The 25,623-nt window shown below is 42.5% G+C and overlaps 1 protein-coding gene across 4 annotated transcripts in view; it reads right to left on the bottom strand.

Annotated features, from left to right (window-relative positions):
• Apba1 (amyloid beta precursor protein binding family A member 1) overlaps positions 1-24,898 on the bottom strand; it is a 210,862-nt gene extending 185,964 nt beyond the window's left edge. For 2 of the 4 annotated variants that reach the window (XM_063250102.1, XM_063250115.1), the window contains exon 1: positions 24,745-24,898. The gene's annotated coding sequence lies outside the window, so the exon portion shown is untranslated. Of the gene's footprint in view, positions 1-24,521; positions 24,542-24,643 lie in introns of those variants that run through there. The other 2 variants (XM_063250109.1, XM_063250112.1) reach the window with 2 other exon arrangements.
• Between the last annotated feature and the right edge of the window lie 725 nt (positions 24,899-25,623).

Raw genomic sequence — 25,623 nt, 5'->3', positions numbered from 1 at the left:
TAAGGTACGTATGAAGACTAAAAATACTTCCCCAGGTGACGCTAACTGCCTTCTTGAGGCCCGTGAGCCTCCTGTGAGGTCTTTCGTCCCCTTTCAGTCCCCGGGACGTCGCCCTCCTTAATGGCTGCCGCCTCATCTCCTTGCCTTCTGTGCGGCAGGATCACACTGGAAGCAGCAGCCCATCCGCTGATCCAAATGGAAACTCACTGGAGCTGCCCTAAGCACACTGTGCAGAATTCCAGAGCGGGAAGTACACCTGGGAATTGACACATTCTCCTCGGGATCCACGGTCTTTCTTGTCCCCTCATGCCTCATTCTTCACTGTTGTTGTCATCTTTTCCTCCTCCTCCTTCTCCTTTTTTCTCCTACCATTTCTCTATGTAGAGGAACTAAACATGGCTGGTCCAGCCCAGACCCACTTGGCCTCCTATCGCTATATAATCTCCCACCTAAATTCTCAGGAAAAAGAATCGGATTGATTCACCTTGAGTTCCCTTTGGTTCTGGATACACAGTTCCTGTGTTGAGGTCTATTGCGCAGTGAGCAAGGGGGTAGAAAACAACTCTCAGGGAAGGAGATATGGATCAGGGAAGAAATAAGGCTGTATGAGGCTGAGCTCATCCTTGAATAACATCTGCAAACCATGCACTGCATATAACCCAAGAACTCCAGGCATGCTTCTGCCGCAGGGCCTTTGCATTTGCTGTTCCCACTTGAAAGCTTTTCCCATGGATATTCACAGGGCTTACTTCCTCTTTCCATCAGACTGCTGCTCAAATGGTGAGGTTTTTCTGACCACCATATCTAAAACAGAAACTCCTTTGTCATGTTCTTAGCTATTAATCTGCTGCATTTTTCCTCAGAGCAACTTAAAAATAAGATATGATCATATATGTTTCTTAGTCTATTTACTATTTCTCCCAGAATATAAGCTTCATGAAAGTGAGAACTGTCATGGTTCCTATCATATCCCTAGGATGCTTACTATCAGGCACAGAGTAGATATTCCATAAATATTTGTTGAATAAAGTATAAAGTTTTGCATGACACTTTTACATGCCTACTAATTGTAAATGACCCCATCAATGTTCATTTATCCCCAGAGATCCTGTCCCTACTGTTTTAGTTATTTTTTCATTGCTGAGAGAAACATCCAATATCCATAGATTAAGAGAGGAGAACATTTTATTTTAGCTCACAGTTTGTAGAGGTTTCAGTCCATGGTTGGGTGGTTCCAAGGCAGGGCAGAATGACAGAGGGGCATTGCACAGGAGAAACAGTTCATGGAGGGCAGGGGGCAGTAGCTTTTCTGCCTCTTTCCTTTTTTATTCCATCCAGGCTACAAACCCCATTGGTTGTTGCTACCCACACCCAGGTGGATCTTCCCTCTTCAGTAAATCTATCATCCACATCCAGAACAATACTAAATGGATCAGTGAATTAATCCAGTGTCACATACCCACGATCCAGTCACTTCCAAAAGCCTCACCTATGAGGGCATGAGGCTTTTAGCACCTCCCATTCCTCTGCTGGTATTCTTCAATGCTGACACTAGCTTTTTTTCTTTCCTGACCCTCTCCTAAAATTCTGCTGTAGTTCTCAATCAGTTTAATTCCTCTTAGCCATTCAATCACATTCTGGCATCTTCATTGTGGCTTCCTCCACCCAAACAAGTCACATGCTCTCACTACAAAATTCTATTTCTAAGAAGTCCTACCGAGATCCAGCTTTGTCATGTCTTAGATAACATCTCAAGAGTTTAAACTCTTTTAAATGCATCCACAGGAGTTTGCACAGTGAATTGAAAACAAAATATGCATAATAAATACTTGTGCTATCTACTGTTTATTAAGTACAATCGGAGCTAAAAACAAAAAATTTTTGCATCAGGCAATATATTCATTGCGACCACTTACTACTGTTGCACTGTATAGTAGGGGCCAGAGCTGAAGAGATCAACAATCATGGCTCCTACACACTGCTAAACATGCAGAGACTAAAAAACCCACACAGGTAATAAGACAGATACAAGACAAAAAATATTCTCAAAGTCAAGAATGGTAGAGTGAGACAAATACTACAATGTATGATGAGGAAAGTGCTAGGAAAAGAGAGAGCATATTTAAAAGGCCTTGAAGAATGGAAGAAATATTTAGAGTGGAATTAGAATATAAATATTACATGAGAAAAATTTGGAGACATGGTCAAAACAGTAGAGGAAAACATAGCTTTAAATGCATTTACTGGGAACAAAGAAAATTTAAAAATAAGTTAACCATTCAGATAGAAAAGCTGGAAAATCAAAAGAAAAGAAGCTCAAAGAAATAAAAGTAAGGAAATAAGGTATGAATCAGTAGATTAGAGAACTACAACACACTCAGAGGTTGGTTCTTTAAAAAGGTTTGGCACGGTAAACATCTGCCAGGACTAATCAAGCGAAAGAGAAGAGTTCAACAAAACAGAGCAAAAAAAGAAATAACTAGAGATATAATAGAAGTTCAGGAAGGAATGAGTGAGGCTGTTTTTGATGTTTTGATGGATGAAGGTGGGGGAAGGAACTCCGGAGACAGCACAGCCTGGGCTGTGCAAAGCCTGGGGTGAGCTTGCGTCGTCGGGAGCTGACAGTGTGTGGGGAGCAAGCTGGGAATGTCTGCTGAGAACCTCCAGATATGTGGACGGAGCCATTAATAAACCCTAATGGTAATGCACCTTGGATGCAGATATTATTCTGGGACTAGGAGCGAATTGATGATTTCTGGGCAAGGAAGGCAATGAGAGCTGTGCCTTAAGAAGACTCCTGCTTGCAACCAGGATGATAGTTTGAAGCAGAAACAGAAGCAGCCCCAGGGAAGAAGACAGAGCCAATGATCTGTAGTTTGGGAAGTGACTAAAAGTATGTTTGGGGATAGCAGTGGGAGATGGAGATGGAAAAGTGTCGGACGTCCTGACAGTCAAGTTGGAAGAAGTCACGGGGTCCATCCATGGTAGTTTCCAGGACAGACGTCAGATGGGGTAGAAATGGGAAGCAGACAGAAAGAAATTGGTTGAGGAGTTGAGTATTTTAAGTTATGTATGTTCTTTATTTTTTTCTAATGCATTTAAATCTTTGATCCTTACCATCCTAGGGGATAGACAGGTAAGAAAGACAGCAACTTGTTTAAACTGCACAACCCAACAAAACCAAAGCCAATTTCTCTAACATGATCAAAAAGTGGAGTGTGGTAGCCAAGTCTGTAATCTCAGTACTCAGGAGGCTGAAGCAGGAAGGTCCTCATGAATTCAAGGTGAGCCTGGGTCACCTAGTCTGTTCAAGGCCATCCTGGAACATTGCAAGACTCTGTCTCCAAAAACCAAAATCAAACCAAACCAAACAATAACAACAACAAAGAAAACATGATCAGGACAGTAAATTGGTTATTGAAAACATCAGGTTAGGCAAAGATTCATAGTTTGCATGACACATATGAAACATTTCCTTTCTCTTGGCTACTATGGCTTGAAAAGCATTGTGCATTTGGCATATTCACCCAATCCAAGTAGGATGAGGCATGGATGCCTCCTCAAAGCAAGAAGGAAGAAAACAGGTACCTGGTTTGGAGTTAGGAAAGAGGCTTCAGGGAGAGCTGAGCTCTGCCCACCAGGCAACCCTGCACAGGGGTGGACTTGGGACTTCCAGATGGGAGAGGGCAGGGAGGAGTGTACTGTTCAGTGCTGGCAGCGGCCATTGATGGTGGCAGCACTGAAACTCGTGATTGAGTTCAGGTCCTGACACACAAGTACCACACTAAGAGGTAGCAGATGTCGCGTTTTCTTAGCAGACCAGTTCTGATGCCTGGTGCTGGGTATTGTTCCAAGCAGCTCACCTTTATCCCAGCTCTCCAGTTTTCCCAACGGTTCTCCAGTTGCTGAGTTCTCTCCTGCTCAGTCAGCCATAGCCACTGTCTGATGTTTGTATCTAAGAGGCCTGACAGATACACATTAGTAGCATAAATGCTTTATTTTAAATGCTAACTATAGATATATAATATATGTATGTATGTATATATTCATCCACCAATCTTATAATCAGTTGAAAGCCAGACTTCTTTAAAAAAATATGTATTTTTAAGGATTTACTTTAACAAATGAAAAGGATTTATTTTAACAAACAGGCAGGAATTCTTTTCTAGATTTATTAAAACTTATTTATGATATTGTTAAGTGAAATGAAGCAAGATGCAAAACAGTATATATTTTGTACTTCTGTTACTTACACAGAAGATTATACCAAAATGCTAACAGAACTAAGAGGATAATGAGTAATATCGATTCTCTTTGTTTTGCTTATACACAGCTGATAAATGCTCTACCATGCATATGCCATTATTGTATAATTTTCTACTGACCAATAATAATTGTACATCTTCATAGGCTACAGTGTGCTGTTTGTAAAAAACTGTTGTTCAAGCACACAGAAACCCACCTGTTTTCTTCTACAATATGCAGATCATTATTTTCCATCTCCACTGGGCAGTTTCAGAAGCAATTTGTTTGCTTTTGTCTGGGTTCTCACAGAGGATTTGCAGGAAACAATACCCTGGGCCTCTCTAGCTGCACCTCGCCCCTCAACATGTGCTCTTCATGGACAGTTTAGGAGAAGATCTTGGGCGCGTCCGGCTGCAGTCTCTCCTCTCTGGCTTTCACCTCAATCTGCCCAGAGGACCGTGTATTCTGGTCTGCTCTCTGGTCTGCAAGTTAGGTCACCAGGCATGTGCTGCTTCTGCCATGCTAGAGTTCAGAGGGTGAGTAATGTGATTCCAGACAGTCCTACAGCCATAGACCTAAGACACAGTTTCTACCTGCCCTTATCACTAGCGGGGTTCCATTTGTCTCCTTCACTTTATTCCTCATCAGGCTCCAAATTTGAGAGATATCTTAGCCCGTTTTTTTGATGCTCTAACAAAATACCATTGACGAAGTAAATTACAAATCATAGTGGCTTATTTGATTCATGGTTCTAGAAACTGGGAAGCCCAAGGGCATGGTGCATGTATCCGTGAAGGCCTTTCTGCTGCATCATGGCATAGAGAGGATGTCATACAGCAAGACCCAGCAAGTATGCATCACCTCAGCCTCTCCTCTTCTTACAAGATAACAGGCCCCTCCCTGGTAAATTTATCTATCCCAGTTATATCCAAAGGCCTCACCTCTAAACCATCAACATACCACTAGAGGGATTAAATTTTGACATGAAATTTTGAAGGCCAAGTTTATAACACTGCAGGAGTGGGGTGAGGGAAGTGATTTAGTAGGTCCAGATAAACAGCACCAGAAATCTGTGATTAACACTGTTTCCTTAGGCATCTCAAGGCTCTCTGTGCATAAATCCTGAGCACAGAGAAATATGGGTTGGTTGACAACTTTTCTCAATCACCTGTGGTACTGGGGAGAAGACCCACAGCCCCCTAAGTTGCTCCCAGTCCTGCCTACAGCATCCCTTTTTACTGTTTCTGTGGGCTATGCATTACTTAACACTCAGAACTGCTCTAATACAATCCAGGGCATTAGTAACAGCAGTAGAAAGCCTTGGTCACCAAGAACAACTTCTGAAGCTGGGCCCTGAGGTATCATTAGCAGCAAGACGTTTTAATGGGATTATAGCTTTCTTTCTTCTTTGGGTTCAGAAAGCACACAGCTTAGCCCTAGAAAGCTTATCCATTGATCTTAACCTCTTTCACAAAGTATATGAAAAGAAAGCAAATCCTAGGTCTCAAACCAGCAGCTCTGCCTCTGCTGTGTTTTAGTATTCCTTGCCTCATTCAGATACAGCTTCTAAGTTTCATAAATCATTACTCGTAAGTCAAGCCATAAAACCACTCCCATCTTCCCAGCAGTTTAATCAGTATTTTGCAAAGTAGCGGGATATGGGACGTGCTTTAAAAACCATAATAAAGTGGTCAGCCAAATTCCAAATATTACAAGTGATCTTTATCTGGCAGCTTCAGGGTACACAATAACTGAAGTCAATCATCTGATTTCAAGTTTCCTGACTGTATTTTCCTCAAATTTATGCTTAAATTATAATTCAAGGTCACAAAAGCAATGGTTTTACATATGCACATTAAACAGAAAAATAAACCTCATCAAATGTCTGAGCCTTAAAAATTTATGTCCATAAGGCACCAGAATGTAGGATGTAGAAACAAAGAAATATAAAGGCACACAAAAAATGGAATAATACAATTGAGTATTTAAAAGTCTTCAGTGAAAATGTTTCTAACAACGTTGTTTCCCAGGAAGTCAAATAAAAGGTGCAGAATGAACAGTGAAGTTGTGATTAGTCCTTTCTAATCGAAAACAGCAAACTGATGGCTGGTATTTTGGTCTGGTATTTGGATATCCTGTTGAGGGACAGAGACACAGGCTTCATAATGACAGTATTTGAAAGCCAGGGCTGGGGGGGGGGGTGTGCCTGGGTTGAGCTACACTGCAGGCCCTGGACCTGCCCATCCAGTTCCGAGCTGGAAGTTCTCTGGTATCAACTTCACAGTGCCTCAGCAGGTGAAGGGCTGGTCACCTGCCCAGAAGTGAAGAATGTGGTCAAAACCTCTCTCCTAGCTCTTCATAATCACTGGCCCATAGATGCATGGCCTCCTATCTCTCACTAAGAGCAATGGTCATGTGGGGAATTAAAAGGGAAGGAGAGAAAGGTTAGCAATAAAACCACTCTGGGAACTGGGTCAGAATGCCTCAGTGGGTAGTTTAACTTCACAATGAAGTGCCAAGGAGTACTCCAATAAGCTGTCCTGATACACCAAGTGCTGTGGACACAGATGTTAAGGGATGACTCAGTACCTGACGCTGTGAACTTTACTACTGAAAAAGTTTACCTGGAGACACACTTATACACATTTACACATGCCACTCATATATGGTGAAGATAACTATTTAGAAATCAGCAAGACACATCTGCTCAGCCATTTCTCTCTTTAGCCTACCTACTCATTTCACAGTGGACAAGAATCATTATTTTTAAATCATAAGGTTCTCAAGTTAGCAGTATCGACCACTCAGCTATCACAGAATTCTAGTTTTAGGACTCCATAGTGAGTTCCAGATGAAGTCAGAGAAGTCTGGAGCTTAAACTAAAGGAAAAATCCAACCACTCTCCTTCCTGGCTGCCTGCTCTGGTGCACATCCACGTGGCCTCCTGAAGGTACTTTATCTCCCAGTGCTTAAGGCATCCACATGGATAACTTACTCTGATTTCCACTCTATTATGCTTGATGAGCATAACCTCCACGTCAGAAGCCCCCTTCGCATTTTAGATTCTATATCTAAGAGCCCATCTCAGGTTTCTCCTTGTGAGTCTCATGCTTACTTTGAAGTCAGTTTCTTTTGTTTCCTGCCCAGCCTCCCACCTGGGTCATCTTCTAATTTCTACCCTTTATTTTAGTGCAGGACAACCCTGCCTTCCTACAGCACAAGACGGAACCTGGGGGGTCTGTCCTGTTGCCTTTGTTTCCTGCTCCCCCACATCCAATCCATTCTGAATCTCTGACAGCTTTACCTGCTAAGTACTTCCTAGTCTGGTCATCTCCTTCCTGGGCTTCTATGGACTATATTCCAAACCTCCACTGCCCCTTGAAGCTCTGTAATGTTTCTTAAAGGAAACAACCTTCCATTTTGTAAAATGTGTTAGCTGTTTCTTTTTTGCCCACTTTCTAACCTAGGATCATAGGAAAGCATAAATATGACCATGTCTTTCCTTTATTTGAGATGCTAAAATGGTTTTCTATTGTTAGATGAAAAAGCAAAATTCCTAAGGTGGCCGGGAGTGCCACCTGCCTAGGCACGGCTCAGATTCCAGCTAGGGACCCACACTGTCCTCTCAGGAGCCTTCTTCCCCGACAAGACCTAGTGCCTGCTTTCCCTTCTGCCCTTCCTGAAGCAGCCTGCACATGGTGGGGTCCCCGTCACATGCTAGCACCCTCCCTTCTCCCCACAGCACACACCCATGCATGTGTGGCACTGTGTGTACCAGGGAAAGGGTGGATCTCCTCGGCCCAGGGCTCCGGTCCTGCCATCCCCAGGGCCTGCAATGGAGTGTCAGTGTTAGACAGAAGCAGAACTCAGATCCCAGTGGCTCACGATCATCATGGCTAATAACCCTCACTCAGGATCACCCTCTGGTCATTCAAGGGGAAGCTGTCCAGGCCCTCACAGATCTGGAGAATTAATATTCTCTCTGCGTGTCTCTGCCTCCCTGCCACATGTCCAGTTTGACCTCTAGTCTTGAAAGGGGGAGAGGGTAGCATTTGATATGAATTTTAAAGACAGGGGCAGCAGGTTGATATCCTTTAAGTGCCTGACTAATAGAATCTTTTAAAATAATGATAAAGATTTTAACATCAGTTCAAATTGAGAAAGTCTGTGAGAAGTGAGAAAGCAGGAATGCTCTTTCCAATAGCCTTTCTCCCCATGTAGAAACAGAAAGAGACCCAATTCAAAGGCAGTGTGGCTGGATGGTTCTATGTGCACAAACTCTACACCCGGCTGTGTGGCTTACTGGCTGTGCCATCTTGGATCAGTCACTTAGCCTCTCTATTTTTCAATGTCCTCATCTGTAAAATATGGACAAACCAGCAACTCTTCTAGAGGTGTTGTACAGTGTGGGTTAATGTACATTCAGTGCTTTGAACAGCGTCTTAAGGTAAACAATACACATACGTCTGCCATGCCACTGTTCTAGGAGTTTTCAAAAGATGCTTCACAGCATTCTGTTATATTTTAGTTAGAAGAAAACTCAATTAATGGCTAAAACTAAAATGGTCACTGGCTTATCCTGGTAAGCAAAACTTTGAATGACAATATTCTGAATAGGTAACCTTGTTGATTCTGATAAAACAAACCACAAAGTTCCTGTTGGTAGATGGTTGTTGGCTTAACAGAGTGTGACAAAAACATTCCTCAAATACATATGAATAACTGGTTCAGTATCCAGTAAATTCATAAGCATATGCCTCGTTTACCTTTGATATACACAGTAATAAAAATCATATTCAGTTAACTGAGCTAGAAGATAAAACAGAAATAAACCACTGCATTAAAACAGTGCTTATATACCTACATCTATCCTTGAGTTGTACCGAGTACGTGTTAAAAAGCTGAGGGTAACTCAGGGGTAGAGAGTACTCACCTATTGTATGAGGCCTTAGGTTTGATCCCCCAGGCCACAAAAACAAACAAAAACCAAGAACATATGTTAAGATTACATCAAACTGAAAGGTACTTATAAAAACAGTTAAAGAGTTGGTGTAGATGATTCCAGCTACACATATATATATGTACCTAAGAAATATGAATGAGGAAAGAAAGACATACAAAAATGTTCACAGTAGCTTTGTCTATGATAATTAAAACTGAAAATAACCTATCAATAGGCGAATGGCTAAACAAATTGTCACACAGTAATAAGAATGGACAATAAGAAAACGTATGTAATAACACTGATATGTCTAACAGAAATTTTCAAGTGGGAGAATCTACATACACACAAAGAATATACAATGACTGCAGTGTCTCAAAGGCTTGTCCTTAGGATGGGGGTTACTGGTAAGTGGTAGGATAGGTAAGAAGTGGGCTGGTGGGAGGTCCTTAGGTCACTCAAGTTATGCTTTAAAGAGTATTGTGGGACCCCAGGTTCCTCTCTGCCTTTTCTTTTTGAGTCTCCTGGCCATAAGGCAGGCAGTTTTGCTCCACCTCATGTTCCCACCATGACATGATGCCTTGGAACAGGTTCAAAGCAGCAGGGTCAGTTGACAATGCACTCAAACCTCAAAAACTGTGAGCCCAAATCAACTTTTCTTTTTGGAGGCTGATCATCTCAGGTATTTTGTGATAGTGCATACAGAGCTAATCTAATCCTATCATGCTCTTCATACGATTAAGAATCATCAAAACCAACGAATAATGGTAGAAGTCACAACAGTGGTTACCTCTTGGGAGTACAAAACAGGGACAGACTGGGCAGAAATATAAGAAAATCTTCTTCAGTGTGGACAGTGTTGTACATCTTGATATGGGAGATGGTTATATGGGCTTATACTTAGGTAAAAGATGTCAAGCTGTATACTTGAGATTTGTATATTTCATGCACTTTTCTGTAGGTGTTTTATTTCTACTGTACTACATAAAAAAATCTTCCCAACTAAGTAATTTAAATCATCGCTGATGTACCTTGATTTAACAAAAGTGACTGCTGTTTGCGTCCTTCGCATGTTGGAGAGCTGGCAGAGTGCTCTACCCACAAACACACCAAAGCGCTATGGACTGAATATGTCACCCATGAAAGTCATAAGCTGAAGCCTGTTACCCAATGTGCTTATATTTGAAGACAGGGCCTACAACATATAATTAAGGTTAAATGAAATGTGGCTCTGATCCAGTATGACCAGTATCCTTACAAGCACAGGAAGAGACAAAGGGATGTAGAGTTAGAGGAAAGAACATAGAAGGACACGGCAAGAAGGTATCATCTGCAGTCCAAAGAGAGAGGCTGCTGGAGAAATCAGACTACTGACGTTTTTGATCTTGGACTTCTAGCCACTAGAACAGAGAGAAAATAAATCAGTTGTTTAAGCCTCCCTTGCTGCAGTATATTGCTACAACCATCCAAGCAGACTAAGACACCAAGTAAAGAAGTCTTCAAGAGAAACTCCAGGAGCCTAACGTGGGCCTTGTGGAGTTAACAGGACCCCACCGTCCGTATCTGCATCTTGCTTGGAGACATCAAAAGGCTAGTCAGAGCTTGCAGGGCAAACCAAGAGAGGGAATACATTTGGAGCAAAGGTGCTTTCCTGCCAGGAGCACAGTGTATGCGGTTTTCATGGCTATAATGCAGGCCCGGCAGAAGAAGCCTTTCTGAGCTGCAAGAGGTGAAGTTTAAAATGTGATGAGTTTAACATTATTATACACTTGCTGGAATAGCTAAAGCTAAATCAATGTGGCTGTAGTGCCCTGTATCCTGGGAGTGGTGGAATAGCCACCACTCTCCTGAACTGCAGCTGGGAAATGGTGCAACCACGTTGGAAAGCTGCTCAGCAATATCTCTAATGCTAAACGCACATTTATTCTGTGACCTGGCAATTCTACTCTTGAGCTTACACCTCGCAGAAATCAAGGTGCATACATGCACCAACATACATGTATGAAAATGTTCCCACTGCAAAAACATAAAAAGTTCATAACAGAAGAATGGATAAACTCAATGTATGCACAGTGATGATTAAATAGCAATAAAAGGGAAAGAACTAGTGATACATATGAAACATGAATGAATCTCTAAAATATTAAATAAGTCATGCAAAGAACAATAAATACTGTATGACTCCAATTACAAAAATAGACAAAACTGCTGTACAGTGATAGAGGTCCACGTTGGTGTCTTTTAGGTGGTGGTTGATTGTGACTGAGAAGGAACACAGAAGGCCTTCCCTGGGACAGACACTGATATCGTTGGATATTGACCCAAACGCTAGTTACACAGGTTTTCAGATGTGAGAAATTCATCAGGCACTTGATATTTCTGCTCTTTCCTATATTAAAGCCATACTGAAATTTTAAAAAATCAAATGTTAGAAGGAGCCTGGAATTTTTATTACCACACTAAATAGTACTATATGATTAACAAATTGCATTTGACTCTATCATTTAAGAATAACTGGGAAATCTAAGAGACCTAACCAACAGAGAAGAGATGTTATGAAGTGGATATAAAAGAGCTATGAGAGAACCTACGACAGTTGTTATGTGCAGTTTACTCAGTCAAGCCCACTCAGTAATCTGTTACACCTAAAAGGCAGCTTTTTAAATTTGAGATTCTTTGAACAAGACGGGGTTTTCAGTGTGTCAAAGTTATTGCTTAGGCTCCTGTTTACTGTTTCTTTCCAAAGGTGAACTCTGATGTGGTAACATGGTAGCCATGGTCTATGCTGCCAGCTGAAGTTTACTGACCTGCATCTGAGGATGATATTCAAAAAGTCTGGAGAAGACAGACAAATCCTTGCTTAGTCCAACGATATCAACAGTAGCTCACATTGCCCAGCTAATGATGGGTTATAACACTTTGCTTGGATTAGTACAGTAACTTTGCTAAATGATGCTTGGATAAGCTAGTTCCCAACTACAGTATTGGTCTTTGGATTGCATGTTTAAGTGTAGGCAAATACACACACACACACACACACACACACACACACACACACACACAAACCTATTTAAAGTTTGTACTTTTTTGGCAGTGCTGGAGATTGAACCTAGAGCCTCATGCATGATAGGCAAATTTTACCACTGAGTTACATTCCAAGCCCTAACTTTCTACTTCAATATACTTCAGATTCTCCTTTAGCTTTTGTTTTGAGTGGCTCCTAGTTAAAGACGGCAAATAATTTACTTTTTCATCTCAAGTAAAGGAATACGTCAGGTATAGATTTACGAAGAGAATGGAAGAGAGAATATTCACAAGTAAGAGATTTTAATACATTTCTATGAGTGAATTGAAAACCTTAGGGTCAAATATCTAGCAAAGAATGCCATGGAAGACTCAAGAAACAAAGGATTTACTGGATCAGAGCAGTTGACTCTCCAGGCCTCTGATCCATGGCACACACAGTTATCATGCAATCCAGCAATACTCAGGGAGAAGACTGGTATCTTAGGATTCCCAGAGAGGAGGCCTCCTGACTGTCCCTTGTAAAGTGGAGAGGTTACTGGTTTGCTTTCAGTGTCTTTGCTGACCTCCACAAGGTCCCCGTTTTCAATATTTTCCCATTAAGCTGTAGTATTTGGGGGAGGAGAGTTGCTTGGCTTTGTCTTTTCATGTAGAAGCCAGACATACCTCACAATTTAGGATCCCCCTCATTCAAAACCCCTCCTCCTGGGTCCTTAGCCAATGACCCACAAGTATGGAGTAAGAATTGCTGCACCCACTAACTGGGGCAGTTACAGCAGTGGGCTGATTCACACTCCAGAGCTCCTCTGCCATCAAGCTGGAGTCACCCTCTGTGGCACTTTGACCAGTATCACACTTTTGTTTGATTTTTGTTTTTCTTCTCAGGTTCTCTGGGGGACATCTCCTTACTAAAGAAGCTCACATACACATGAACTCTGACCTATGACATCTTGACTAATACAGACCTTCTGACCTGCCACAGCCCTAAGAGTGGACAATCAGGAATAATCTGGTATGTGCTGGAAACCTGCAGACTTACAAAGGTCAATCAAAACAAACAGTGAGATGTAAACAGCCCACCGTGATATCCCCTGTGGAAGGAAGGAGAAGCAGTTGTAAGAAAGGGAAAAGTTAAGCTCCCAGAAGAAGAAAAGGTTTACCTTTGTGAACACTATGTGCAGATAGCATAATAAATGACACTGGAATCATCTGCCTTCATAAGCTCATTCTCTGTGCTTCATCAAGGGAGCCTCATGCCACATAAGCAAAAGTGGACAGATGGATAATTACCTCCCCACCACCATACAAGCCTGCCTTCCCCATCCCTCACCCTGCCTCTCTGTATCCACCCACCAAGAGTAATTTTGAAAACAGCCTTTGCACTGCAGTAAGCCCTATGTTGCATCTCACACGAGCTGCTTAGACATAACAGGGAACAAATTCTGAAACTCTTATCCTCCCAAGCAGCCTTCAAACACCTTGCATGACTTAAATGTAATAATGTACTTTAAACACTGGCTTACCATTCTGTCTTTAGGACTAGACATCATTAACCATAGCAATAACAATTTACTCAAGTCAAAAGCACACTTATATTTATTTTACACATGCTGTGGATCTTTCTTTTTAAACAGGCTGTAGCAAATTAACATATTTTGGCAAACTAAAATGGTTAAGTACTTAATTGAAAGTTGACTTAATTGCATCTTTCCTTAGCAAATTTCTGTGAAGAATATACGCCACTAATGATTTGGTCCTGATTTTCTAGTTCTTTCTTCCAATTCTTTAAGTATACTCAGACACACACACAAAATTTCCTTATTAGAGGGTAATACACTGAGTCTCTGAGTTAAAATGGTTCAACTTACAATTTTTCAACTATATAACAGTGCAAAAGCAATGTGCACTCAGTAGAAATGATGAACTTCGATCTTTCCGTGGGCTACTGAGTGGAGGCAGGACAGCTCGCAGGCTCCTGGGCAGCAGCACTGAGCTGCAGCAGTTCTGGTCAGCCCCTCGATCACGATGGGAAATAACTGAAGCTCTCCAGGGTGCTGTTACTAAGCAAGGGCATTCAGTAGATTAGGAGGACTCCATGCATTTGTGCCACATGATATATTCATTTTACAAGAGCTTGTTGCACACAACCCCCTCATAAGTTGAGGAACATCTGTTTCGGAATATGCAGAAAAATAAACACATGCAAACAGGTCCTGGTATTAATCTTCCACCCCCTTTTGTCCATCTCATTTTGAGAAAATTTTATGTATTTCTTTATAATCCAACTTTCAAGTTTGTACCTATTAAAAAGTAAGACAAGTTGTGCTCAAGGGTTTTGCTTTTGAGACAGATGTCTATGATTTCTGAATACATAATGGGGAAAAACAGACAAAACAGTAAATACACTCTACTAAATTCTCTTTATTTATACCCAAATGCACCAAATTCTTGTTTCTGTTTGAATATTGAGGAAAGCACACCAAAAGGCAGTGCTACTGGCATAGAAGCACCTTAGCCTGTTCTAGAGTTTCCTGTATCGACAGAAAGCCCAAGGGAGAAGAGCTAAGCATTTGGTCATTTTGGCTATGCTTTCATGCTGAACTTTTGGCTTTATCTGTTTTCTCTCCATTCTCTCTTGACACTCTTCTCCTTTTATTGTTAATGGGAGTGGGCTTTAACACAAGAATCTCGAAGTCCTTAATTTAATCACAAAATGTTAACAATCACTTTTGGAGATTTGCTAGAGAATAAGCAGAATTTCTTTTAGAGACAGAAAAACAAGATGCATAGAAAAGTAACAAATATTCTCATTGCCATTTCCTCAGTATGTACTTGGTTACTATATAGGGTTTGTGCGCATTAGGCACAGATAGAAAAGAACACGACCTGGTGGACTCCAAAGTGGGACAAAATGCAGTGAGAGTCTAGACTGGGGATCAGCAATCTCAGGTCTGGGACAGATGCAGCCAACAGTCTGTTATTGTACTGCTAAGGTGCTATGATTGATTTTATGTTTTTAGATGGCTGAAAAGAAAGTCAAGACAAGTACAAATGTCCTGATACATAGTAATATAAAATTCAAATCCCAGCATTCATAAATCAACTTTTATTGGAGCATAGCCAAGCTCATTGGCTTACATACTGTCTACAGCCGATTTTGCACTATCACAGCTGAACTGAAAAGCTACAACAGAGACTACATGACCCACAAAACCTAGTCACGGTCAGGCTCTATACAGAGAAGTTTGCTGACCCCTGGTTTAGAAAGAGGCGATGCTTTGAGATCTAGGGAGTCATTTCTGTTCAACATCATTATGAAGGAAACTGCATCTTCTTGCTTTTCTTTAGCCTTTTATATCTCATTTGACTCTTCCATAATACCTGAATAGATGAGAAGACCAGGTTTCTTTTTTTTTTTCTGTTTTTTTTTTTTTTTGTCTTTTTTCGTTTTTATCGGTACCAGGGATCGAACTCATGACTGCCTGCTTGCAAGGCAGGCGCTTATGCCGCTGAGCTAAATCCCCAGCCCCGAGACCAGGTTTCTTCATGCCCCTTCTACAGCTGGCAAGCTGAGGCTCAGTCCAACCTGGAGATGTGCTCACTGCTGACAACTTGCTATGGCAATTCTTTAACACAGTCTGGGTCCTTTCCAAGCCACAGTGCCAAAACTGCAGAGAGCAATGCAGTTCACACACACACACCATGTGGGATGAGGACATCACAAACAAGAGTGCAGGTGGGGTGGGAGGCTGTTTCCAAGCCCAGAAGACAAGGTCTTTGGACCTGTAGTTGTCTAGACCTGTTCCTACCCCTGGACCTAAGGCAGTTTCTCTTCTGCCCTGTTCTTTAGTCACACAGCCTCTGAGACCCCCCCCCCCCAAGTTTTATTTGCAGTGCAATGTAAGTTCTCTCCTGAGGTGGTCTGGTCTGATTTTGTTTTGAGACAGGATCTCACTATGCATTCCAGGCTGGCCTAGAAACGTGCTTATGTAGCCAACGTTGGCCTTGAACTCATGGTGATACTTCTGCCTCTACCTCTCAAGTGCTGGGTTACAGGTGTGCACCACCATGCCAGGATCCTGATATGGACTTAAAGAGTAAATAAGATCATTATGAAACATACATTAGCCAGTCATGTGGATAGTATAAAACACTTTACATATGGCCTGGTACTATATGATGCTAACTTGTTATTAGTCACTGGATGGAGCTTATGTTTTATCTTTTATTTTAATTAATTAGTTAATTTTGTCTTTTTGAGACAGGGTCTCACTATGCAGATCAGGCTGGCCTTGAGCTCACTTTGTAGCCTGGGGCTGGTCTTGAACTTGCAGCTTCCTGCGTGCTGGGATTATAGGTGTACACCAGCATGCCAGGCTTTGGATGGAGCATTTTAAAAAAAGAGATTCATATGTATGGTATTTACATTAGATAACCAGACAGTCAGAAAAGACACAATCATACTTCAACCCAAGATTCATTAGGCTTTCTTTCATATGATCCGACACCATGGAAACCTTCTACCTGTAGAACAGCCTCTATCTCCTTCAGGGAAAATCTCCCCCAGGTGTTAGCTCGGGAAAAAAGAATTTTACACTTTCAAAGTTATTTGGAAGAAAAGTAGGTATAAAAACCATTTGCACACCTGGGAAGAAACTGAGATTGTAATTTAGAATTAACTAATTGGATTGAACACCTGAAACTTGAGTAGCTCCAGTAATAAGCCAGGGAGAGAGCCAGGAAGGGAGAAGCCCAGGACAGCACTGAGGAGACAGAACCTGGCATGGGAGGAAGTAAGCTCACCGGGACAGGAATGTCATGGATTTAAGAACCTGTGTATTTCCACCTTGCTCCAGTTTCCAATTTCCACATTCATATTTTCTTCTTTTGGAAATAAAATGTTTACTTAAAAATAAAGTTTCACTTTGTGAGTGTTGTGACATCATACATCTATACCACCAAATACTCAGATATGCTAATGATGTGAAACAAATGGGGAAAAAATACCATGCTAACACGAAATTATTTCATACTATGAGAAAATAAGCATTCTTCTGATGAATGTAATACAATGAGGCAGTGTGTTTTACACTGTGAGTCAGGATTTATTAAGGTTGAACTCAGTTTTCTGTGTTAGCAAACATGAAAAAAAAGCCAGCCAGAATAGGATAGAAAATATCAGCATGCATAAACGTAAGGAACGGCAAACACTGCTGCATGAAACCTGTTTGGGTGCTGTACGTGTATCTATGTGTTTACAATGCCAGATGATCATATAAATTGTATTGTCACTAAGAATTATGGTAAGAAAATGTGCAAAAGCCATTGCAAGAAGGTATCACCCAGTTTGGTACAGTCTGATATAAAAATTCTAATTTATTAGTCAATCTAGGAGGCAAGCATTCCTGTTAAATGGGATTTCTTTAAATGACAAGCTCCTTTTTTTGCATTGTAAATATACTACAGTGGGGCTGGGGATGTAGTCGGCCTAGCATATGCTAGGCCCTGGGTTCCATCTCCAGAACCCCCACCTCCCCAAAATGCTACAATTTATACACACCTTGTCAAGTACACTTCTTCAAAATAGTATGAATCTGTTAATAAACACAGAACTGATTTTTAGATACAAAATTTGTCAAAAGCCAGAAACATAAATCAACACATCATTTGGAAGGGATGGCCAGTCAACTCCTTTGTGAAAAAAAAAACCACTGCTATTTCTCACACTAATTGTAACTAATTAATCTACCACAGAACAGGAGAGGAGAAGGCTGCCCGGGAAACCTGGTGGGCAGGGATGGCTTCACCACAATCATTCCTTGACAACTTCCCACGACTGCTTTACATATACAAAAATAAGATGTGATTTCTGTCCTCCAAAATAGTATATTTCAGAAAAGAGAAAGCTGCCTTATGTGGGAATACTTACGAAGTCTCCCATTTTATAGAACATTTTCTTCATTACTTTCTTCTGAAGGCTAAAAAGCCTATCACCTCCAAAATAACCAGAATTGAAAAATCAAACAATGCCTGAATGCTGCATGTGATGGTGACGGATTACAAAGGAAGAAATGAAGTCTAAAAACGGTTATCTGGGAAGGCTGCAGATTTCGTGAAAGGGGATGTGTATTTGAAGTTTCAGAAGTATCTGGAAAAGACAGCCAGAAGCAACCTCAGTCAGTACAAGATAGGGATGTTTATGGAGGTTGTGTGATTGAAAACCAATAAATGACTGAATGAATGTGTAAAAGAGACCCAGAGTTAATACTGAGATAAGTAAACATTCATGGGAGAAGCTTTGTGACGACCTTACACCAACCACAGGGAAGTGCTGGGTTACAGATACCATGAAAAGGAAGAAAGAAAAAACAAAATGTTCTTGTGTTATGTGAATGGGCACAGAGTGTGTGGAATAAAGTCAGTAGTGGTACCATCATACAGAAACGCAAGCAGTAATGTGTATCAAGCAAGCCAGATGGAAATCAATATACCAAAAGTGGCTGGTGATGACAGACTCTAAAGTCACACAGGCCTGGAAGACATCTGAATAAACTACCCTGTAACGTGTTACAGTGGATATAACACCTATAAATTATAACGTAATTTAAAATAGAAGCAAGTAAATTAATTAAATGTAAAAGTATTTCACTCTTTCCCTATATTCCTAGAATTTGCATATTCAAATTGACATAAAATGTGTTTTGAAAACCTCATTGGAAAACCTAATCGAGGGTTCCTTATACACAACAAGCATATGGGATAATCTGTACCTCAGGTAACAAGCTTATGAGTTACATTAAAATCTCTAAGTTAAAGCACCAACAACTTCTGACAAATTTTTATCTGTCAGAAAATTCTTTAGGCTCTCCATGAGTCATGTAGAACAGAGGCCCCAGCTCCCCTCAGTTCACTTGTAGCTTTGATTAACAGTTCTTATACACTGACAGCCGGGCCTTCCCCTTAGCCTCTCTACCTGAGAGCTTTCTGTGTTGCTGCCTCTGGAGCTTGCTCAGGCTGCTAGGTGTAGTCCTAAAATGGTGAGGTTAATGCCTCCAGGGTAAGTGGAGGGAAAATGCGTGTTTCACTATTGCTTGATGGCTCACATGACACCAGCAGAGCCAAGCCTCAGTCGTGCTCAGCGGTGGCCTGCTCATTAATCTCATCTTCCTCAGTCTTGCACTTGTGCTTCCTGGGCTTGCCTCCCAAATCAATGATCTTGACTCCAGGTCTGCATGCATAAACCACTTCAGCATCTTGTAGAGATTCTGTGTCCTCTTTTGCAAATCTCTGCAGAAGTCAAGGTAAAAGAGCTTTAGCCTCATCCATTCCATTCAGTAAGTATTTAAGGCTCTCTTATTAATGCAGAGATTGTTGTGCTGTTGTATATACTCAGATAAAAGGACGGAGTTATATACTTACGGACATTATACTTAAGGATGGAAAAGGAAAGGGGAGGGAACAAAAGAAAACTATATTTAAAGAAGATTCAGACCACAGAAGAATGAGGTGGCAGATGCAAAGACAGAGATTACTTCCAACTGACAAGTGTTTCATCACAGACTCACTCTTCAAGTTTTCTAACTTTTATAAGTTTGCTTTAGGACATCCACCTTTGTCGAAAGCCAGCACTGACTCATGAATGGGCCCAAATATGATATGCAGTGATGCAGCTTTATGGGTGATTAATTCACTCTCAAAAGGCTAAGCATCTGATCAGATTCCCTAAATGGCTGCTCCATCTCTCAGATGCGATACCACAAGTCCAGGTGAAACACAGGTCCCAAGGTACATTTCCGCTGTCTCTTGATCTTGCCAAGCATGTTCCAACTTGAGGTCCTCACACTGAATGTTTTTTCTGACTAAAAACCTATTCCCTCTGGCTGAGTTACTTTCTCATTGCTAAGACAAAATACTCAAAGTTAAAAGGGGAAACATTTATTTAGTTTACAGTTTGTAGAGGTTTCAGTCCATAATCCCATAATTGGCTGGCTCCAAGGCAGAGTAGCATGGCTGAGAGGCAATAGGTCATGGCAGCAGAAGGCAGCAACAGCAAGAGAGCATGAGGCAAGCCTCTTTATGTTTTTTATATTACATCCAGTCTACTGGGGTTGGGCTGATGCCAATCAAATCAGTGAACTGAACCAGCAGTCACCTACCCTTAACCCCCAGCATACTCAATTCCAGCATTGCACTACAAATCATACACTCTAGATTCAGCACCCTCTAAAAAGCCTGCCCCTATGACTGCATGATGCCTTGGGAGATGTCTAAACACAAGCCATAACACTTCCAAATGGCTTATTCCTTCACATTCTTATTAAGCCCTCTTACTTAAGGCTTTCCATGACTACCCTGTATAAAATAACATCACACCCCTACAATGTCTTACTCTGTTGTCTTTGCTGTTTAATTCTTCATAGCACTTACTGCCTGACATATGTATTTGCTTATCTGTTTATTTTTAGTCTCCTCTCACTAAACTCTCCATAATATTAGAAATTTCTTTACTCTTTGCATCTTGAATAGTGGCTGGCCAAGACAGGTTGCTCAATAAATATTTGCTGAAAAATGATTAAACTTCACAATTAGAACCTAAAAATCGTCACCCACCACAGCTGAAGTTCCACAAACGCACTTAGAATCAACACCGAAACTTGGTGATGACAAACCTCTTAGAGTCTTCTTCAGTGATACAAACATAGCACGCGTCCACAGATTCGCTACCACTGCCAAAACTCGAGCGCCAAAAGGCTACACAATTATTTTGTGAAAGAAAAAACTGTGGTGCAAGTTTTTTGTTTATCTTTGGGCCAAGCACCAATATATCTAATAAGTACAAATAAAGGAGATTTAATGGTAACATAAACTTGTACAGGCCACAGGACTCATTCAATGTTCATTGTATAAGATATTGTAAAACTTCAAATCTCACATACTATGCCTACCTTACTAAAATAAATTAATTTATTCATGTATTCATGTGACAAATATACAGTGTTTATGAAGTGTATGGTGTTGGATGAAGTGCTATATTTTATTTTTCATTTGAAAAATTGACTCTACACTTGACTATAAAACTCTCAGTCATTATAGATGAAAAAAAGCTCATCCTTTTGAAAATCCTTGTATTTTTCAATTATTTGTTATAAACCTTATTTATTTAGTTCAGAGATCCCTGAGAAAGTATTCATAAATAATCCATCAAGTGGAGTCTTTTATTCAGATAATTTAAAGGTAAACATTCCTCTCTTTTCACGAGCATAAGGAAGAACCATAGAATTTAACGACATTAAATACTCATTGTTACAAAAACTACCTAAGTAATTGTTGAGCTCTAATTACACAAGGCTAATTGGTTCCACTAAAATTTATGCTCTTTGAATACAGGAGTTCCTCAAAGTTGGGTCATAATTTCTTATCCATTCCAATGGTCTCACTGCTAGATTTTCACAATAAAAACAAGTTTTTGTCATTCTACTCTTGGCCTAAACCTGCCCACAGCTTTTCTGATTTTACCCAAAAGACTATAAGCCACTTTTTATCCCAACTCAAAATTCTTATGCTTCTTCTCAAAAGTTACACCTTCACCGAGTACCTTTCCATGATCTCGAAGACCTCCTCATTTAGCTTCCCCTTAAACTGTCAAATTCCTCTTCTTTGGAAAAGATTCTTATCTTAGGTTCCAACCCTTCTATACTAATTACATTCCTTCCCTCAATACATCTTTCTTTCTCCTTTGCATTCAACTTATGGAAAAGGAGATCCATTTTCACTTCTTGCCATTCTTTCAATTATTTGTTTTGTGTAGAATAAAAGCCCTATATCCCCATGCCTGGTGGTTTATTCCTTTTGGCCCCACAGGTCAATTTGCAAATGTCTTTTACTTCCATGTCTTCTGAAAAAATTAACTTTTAAGAGGACAAAAAATGGGAAAGAAAAGCACTGATACACTAAGTGAAGAAAAGGCATCCATGCCAAACAAATGGCTTGCTGCAGGCTACAGCAAAAGGTACAATCGTTTACCGGACTGAATCACAAATTCAAGCTGTATCATTAACCTTACCAGCCCAATCGAAACACCAGGCATTTCATTTAAAAAATTACCCTACTTACAGTAGAAACAAAATCACTAATTCCTGAGTCATAAATTTTGTTGTGGTATAATTACTTGTTCTCTAAACAGGTTATTTAACCTGCTAATCCCTAATATTCTTAAACTTTAAGAAATTTACATCTCTAGTTTTAACTTGCAAATATAAACAGGAAGACTTTAAAAACCTCTTAGGATACCTTTTAAATCCCAAAAGTACTTTTCTCAGAAAGAGATTTGGCAGAACCAATAAGAGAGTAAAGAACTAATATTCAAAATTCATTTTCATAAATCTATCCTTAAATCTTGGATGACATCCAATAACCTTATATTAAAATTTTAGAAGGCCTGACTTGAAGGATGTGGGAAATTTACTTTATGTTGGCAGCTTCCAGAACACCTGGCCTATATATCACCATTAATTAAGAAAAGATAAATGGAAAGAAAAAAATGTGGATAGCTCTAGTCTTATTATTTTCAATGTAACAATTATGTCATACAAGTTTTGCCAAAAAAAATACCCTAAATCTTTAATAAAGAAAAAGAAAAGAAACCTTTCTTGCCAATGTGTTGTTAATTTATTTCTATAGATTTGAATGCTACAGGCTTTTCAAAGAGGGCCAGGGCAGCCAGTGACAGCAATGCAGTAGAATTTAAAGTGTTATGACTAAAATGTGTCCTAAACAGGCTCATCTAGTCATGCGACATTCTAATAAAGAAGTACCAAGAGAGTGAGCATAAAGGTGCACTTATTTCTATGAATCCTGCAGGAGAAACAGTGACGGGGTGGGTGGGGGGAGTCCAGCTGCGATGGACACACAGGGATATGCCTTTCTATCTTTCTCTACCAAAGCCTAGCGTTATCACACAGAGACAATTAAAAACTCCAGACTCTGGATACGTTTGTGTCCTAGCTTCCAGGTGGAAGCCTGACATTTCATAAATTTCATATTAGTGTGCTACACTGGAGAGGAAAGCAGGGACTTTACTGCCGCGATCCCATCATCATGGGTCTTCGGAGATTTCAGTTCCGAACGACGGGCACCACCTAGCCATTGTGGAAGCCAGAATGCTACCAAGCAGCAGATTTAAAGTATCTTGTCTTCTAAGGAAAACACCCTGGCCAAGTGATGTTGGCCAAGGAGATCCCAGATATTTCTCAGTATGACCTTTTTTCCTTCATTTTTACCTCACTTCTTCCACATCTCTCCTCTTTTTAGAGTCCCCTCCCATCTATCTTTCCATGCACACCTCCAGAGTTCATTCTGAAATAAACCAACACTACCCATTCTTCAGCCGGAGGTTTTCAGCATTTAAATGTGCAAGGAAAAGGTTTAGCTGGCAATCAAAGTTGTGGAGAAGGGGCGAGAAAAGTGACCATTAAAGAAAGACCCTCCCCTTTAGAAGAGGTTAGACAAGGGATAAACAATACAATAGAAACTGCAGAGTCAGAGTCCGAGATCCTCGCGGAAAAGGGTCTTGGGGACACAAGTACAGGACGCAGGCTCCCTTCAAAACCTGGGACACCAGCAAGTCCAGAAAGTGCAACCATTATCCTGTTTCCTTGCTCTGTGCCCCAAAACGACAGCCCACTTCCACATCCCCACCTCAGGCGGCCAGAGAAAGAGGAAGCGAGAATCCCTACCCGGGGCCATCTGCAAGCAGGGGCAGAACAGAGACTGCACTCAGAGTTGCAGGCTCAAAATAACACTGTCCCACAGTGCTCGCTGGTGACATTAACTCAGGCTCCGGCAGACGTCTGGATCTGGGGCACAGTTTGGGGAGCGTGGATGCAACCACCCGCGTACGCACACTTGGAGATTTTACAAACCCGCCCCTACCCTACTGCTTCCGTCCACGCTCCGCACACCAAGTGCGTCCTGCCCACCTCGGGGTTTCCATCGTCACAGTCTTTCTCCGAGAGCCAGCTGCCAGCAGAGGGATTCTAGCAGGGATTCCTGGAAATTTCATCCCCCAGCACCTCAGGTCTGGGTCCGCTACCGCCATCCCTCTTGCTGTACCTTTTACACACACGCGAGCACACACACACACACACACATGCACTCCAGCCATGACTGTCATTAGGCCCGCTGGCTGCCCTCCAAGCCCGGCATCGCGGCGCGCACCGGACGCCAGGCATCTCTGCCACAACCCTTCCCCGGCCTCGCCGGCCACAGGCATTGCCCCCTGGATGTCGCCCTCTGGGCTGCGCCTCCTCACCATTGTTCCACGCAGCGCTTCTCGCGCCCGGGAGCGCCCTTCCCGGCGAGGACCAGGGCTCCGTCCCGGGCGGCACCGGCGCCGGGCACCCTCGCTCTCCCACCCCTCCCTGGCGATGGTACCTTGCCTGACAGCTGGGTCCGCGGGCCCGCGGAAGCAGGCGGCGCTAATGACAGCGACGGTGCCAAACCTGGGAATAAAGCTCCGCTCCAGCCGCTCCTACCTCCAGCGCCACCATCTTCTCCCACCGCTGCCGACACCGCCGACAGGACCGCAGCCGCCCTCGCCCAGCTCCGGCTCCGGCTCAGCAGCCGCCGCCTCCCGGGCCCCTCCGGCCCCGCGGCCCCACCCCCTCTCCACTCCCGCCCGCCCGCCGCTCGCCCTTGTGACGCGCTCGGGCCGGGCTGAGGGCGCGCGGGGGAGCGCGCACGCCGCGTGCTAGTAGCGCCCGTGCCGCCCACGCCCGCCCGCGCGCGCGCGCGGCGCGCAAGCCCCAGGCGGTGGCGCGAGTGTTCTGCGCCGCCCGCCGGCCGCAGCGCCCTGGCTTTTGCGCGGGTAGGAAGGCACTGGGTCCGCGGTTCTGGACCTCCGTCGCGCCCCTCCTGCTGGCCAAGGGAGAGGCAGACGCGGCGCGTCCCAGGGGACCACCCTCCTCGGCAGCTGCCCCGGGGGCCCCGGGTTCCTAACCGGCAGCTGTGGCCCACGTCTGCGTGGGAGAACTGGCCACGCTCCAGGACCACGAAGCCGGGCGGCCTCGTGAACTCCTGCGGCGCGTCTTCGCCTTAGTTACTCCGGGCTTTCCCGCCTTCCAGGCCCCAGAACTACTACTGCCTTGCACTTCCGAAAAGGAGGTGGAAGGACCGGGTCTCCGAAGTGCGCCGCACTCTGCGTTTCCGCCACAAGGGGGAGAGCCGCGCGGGTTTGGGCCAGAGAGGAGCGACCCAGGTTTGCATCTCTAGGGGACCTGCCCGGTCCCGCCCAGGAGAGCAGAAAGCCTCGGCGTATACTGCTGGAAAATGCTTGGCTTCATTTTCCTGCTCGCTTCCTCGGTTCTGCCCCATTAGAATTTAAAGTGTCCTTGAGCCCTGCAGAGGCCGTCTGC

The sequence above is a fragment of the Cavia porcellus genome, unplaced genomic scaffold (genome assembly GCF_034190915.1).
Source record: "Cavia porcellus strain 051 isolate PalLab524CR breed Dunkin Hartley unplaced genomic scaffold, mCavPor4.1 scaffold_1, whole genome shotgun sequence".
NCBI lineage: Eukaryota > Metazoa > Chordata > Mammalia > Rodentia > Caviidae > Cavia > Cavia porcellus.
The sequence above is the reverse complement of the archived record's forward strand: the minus strand, read 5'-3'. Positions and strand labels throughout refer to the sequence as shown.